The sequence below is a fragment of the Mus caroli genome, chromosome 4 (genome assembly GCF_900094665.2).
Source record: "Mus caroli chromosome 4, CAROLI_EIJ_v1.1, whole genome shotgun sequence".
Taxonomy (NCBI): domain Eukaryota; kingdom Metazoa; phylum Chordata; class Mammalia; order Rodentia; family Muridae; genus Mus; species Mus caroli.
Genome location: NC_034573.1, coordinates 42,961,488 through 42,964,602, shown reverse-complemented (window position 1 = coordinate 42,964,602; position 3,115 = coordinate 42,961,488). Strand labels below are relative to the sequence as shown.

The 3,115-nt window shown below is 37.9% G+C and overlaps 1 long non-coding RNA gene and 1 pseudogene across 1 annotated transcript in view; one reads left to right on the top strand and one right to left on the bottom strand.

Annotated features, from left to right (window-relative positions):
• LOC110292146 overlaps positions 1-3,115 on the bottom strand; it is a 75,201-nt gene that overhangs the window by 5,935 nt on the left and 66,151 nt on the right. The window lies entirely within an intron of this gene.
• Positions 128-254, top strand: LOC115031052 (annotated as a pseudogene).

Genomic DNA, 3,115 nt, shown 5'->3' with positions numbered 1-3,115 from the left:
TTGAGGCCAGCCTGGTCTACGAAGTGAGTTCCATGACAGCCAGGGCTACACAGAGAAACCCTGTCTCAAAAAAAACAAAAACAAAAACAAAACAAAAGATTAGCAAAAAAAAAAAAAAAAAGAAAGAAACACTAGCTCCTTTTGGCTAAGATCAACTGTAGTATCTGTTCTTATCAGTTTAATATCTGATACGTCCTCTATTTGAGGATAATATATTAAATGGATTTTGGGGGAAAAAAGGTGGAGAAAGATAAGAAAGAGGAGAGAGAAGAGATGAAGAAAAAAAAAAAAACGAAGCTAGCGTCTATTTTCCTTTCCATTTTAAAAGCAACACAGATGACACTGTTCACCACATTCTAAAAAAGATGAATGTGTATCCAGCCCATGAATTGTACAGCTATAATTTAGTAATGAAGAAATCTTTATTTTTAAAAGTTAAATAAATAGACCTTTTAGAGTAAATAAAATTAATTCAATGAGCTGAAGTATTTACAAAACTGGAACTGAGTGTGTGTGGTTGTTTTTAACTGGAATTTCATCTGTCAGCTTCTGGAAGTCCCCCACAGTCCTTCTGCCCTGACAACCATTATCTGCCCAGTTGTAGTCTGGGAAAGCATCCTCAGCTAGTTTCATTGCTGGTGGGAAATTCAGGGCAAGAGTGCCCCAAGAAATGCCAAGATCGTGTGTAGACAGTCTTTCCTGTGTTTACTTACAACGTAATAGTGAGTATAGAACAAATGTGCTTATGATGTAATATAAAATAGTTTCCATCTTTCCTTTATTCATACAAAATTTTGATTGGATTTAAAAGCTTTCACTTGAAAAATAATTGTCTTAAATTTGATTTATGCTATTACTGTTCATGAGATTTTGATTGCCTTGGAAGGGAAAAAGAGAGTTGGCCTCGAGCTTGAGCCAATACAAAAGTAACTGATTTTATTTTTAATTATTTTATTTTGTTCAAACCTTTATATTGAATAAATACTAAATTTGGATCAGTGGATACCTTTCCTCCCACATACAGAAGCAGGCACATTATTTTTCTGTACTGTATAGTAATATACTCAGTAAGTGGACATGGCAGTCCAGTGTTTGGTTTCTAGGAGATGGGATAGCCTTCTCTAAAATTCTACTTTCTAGCCAACTGCTGCCACCATATCGTCTGCTTATTCAAACCACCTTTTATTATTTGTTAGACACCTTACTGAGCAAGGACAGAAGTGCAGACACTATTAACACAAACAGCCCCACCTACAGACAACCCCTCTATTGCTTCTCCGTGCAAGCCTATGCAAACTTCTTTAGTTAAATTCTGTCACTGTTTATTTACTCCTGTCTTAAGGGTCTCCAGCGTCTTAATAAGCACATACCCAACAAGCATGGCCATTTATTTGTTTGTTTGTTTGTTTGTTTTACTGCATTTATTAGTCCAAGATGGTGATTCATAACTCAATGATTTTACCCTTAAGAGAATAATATCCAGTTCGTGACAGAAAACAGATTATCATAAAGGATAAGCAATTGAAATCAAGTGTCAGCCCCTCAGACAACCCAAGTGCATACTTACGTAGGTCATTCTGAAAAATGAAGCAAATATTTATCATAGGGTAGATTAGAAATTCTATATGCAAATACAGAAAAGCTGTTTACTTCAATTGCTAGCTAGCTGCATGCTGGTCACCATGAAAGTATCTGTCAATCAACTTAAGTATTCTCTAGAAGATCAGTGAATGCTTGCCCAGGCTAAAATAATCATGCAAAACCATGCCAGAATGAACACCCAGTGAGTGTTTATATACATAGAAAGCAGAGAAAATTACAAGTTGAAGAGGTATCAAGCTGGGAAAGCAAAGCAGGCCACTGTTGCGGTTAAGGATGTAGATAAAGGGCCTACACTACCGGGCTCTGCTCCACCCTGTAATGCACAGCTTTGTGGTCAATCACTGGTCCTAAGTCTCCCCGTGTGGAACAGGAAATGATAATAATAGTAATAACATATATTTCATAAAATTGCGAGCATCTGGTCATACATGTAATCTATAAATAACAAAGACTACATAGTTTATGTTTATTTTTTACAGTCTCTAGGGTGCATTACATGTGAGCCATAGTTGTGTTTTTTATCTTATTTCTGTTATATCTGGGTTGGTCTGAATGGCTGAGATGGTCAGTCTGTGCTGAGAAGGTGGCTGGTACATATCATCAGAAGGCTTCCAACTCTGAAAACAAAATGAACTGCTTATCTACCTTCCACAACAAGGTTAGTATGGGACTAGCCATTAATGAAAGCATATGTTCATGTCAGGTATCATTTAAATGATGCAGGCAAGCATGTGAACCAAGCATAGGAGTTTAGTTCAAATTCAGTGCACATAACAATTACTTATTGAGCACCTTCAGTGTGCCTGAAAGGGACTCACCATTGAGAGCTTGTGGTTGGTTCAGAAACATACAGAAGAAAATGTCATGAAGGGGAGGAAATCTGCTTATGGGTGGAAACTTGGTTTTGTTATATTCATAACTCAGAATGTCCTTGTAAGTGAGGAAGTACACATGGGATTAAGGCAAAATCCTCATAGAAATACCACGGTCACCATCTAGGTATCTAGGAGTTGTATAAATCACTACCAGTAAACTGTGCTTGCAGTTTCACTACTCCTTACTTTTTGTTTGTTTGTTTGTTTGTTTGTTTTGTTTTTCAAGACACAGTTCAGAGTTTCTCTGTGTAGTCCTGGCTGCCCTGGAACTCACTCTGTAGACCAGGCTGGCCTCAAACTCAGAAATCTGCTTGCCTCTGCCTCCCAAGTGCTGAGATTAAAGGTGTGCACCACAGTGGACAGCCCAGCTAGTCTTTAATTTTTATTTTTAATTTTTCCTTTTTTTAAATATTTTATTAGGTATTTTCATCATTTACATTTCCAGTGCTATCCCAAAAGTCCCCATACCCTCCCCCCCCACTCCCCTACCCACCCACTTCCACTTTTTGGCCCTGGCGTTACCCTGTACTGGGGCATATAAAGTTTGCAAGTCCAATCAATGGGCCTCTCTTTCCAGTGATGGCTGACTAGGCCATCTTCTGATACATATGCAACTAGAGTCAAGAGCTCCAGGGTAC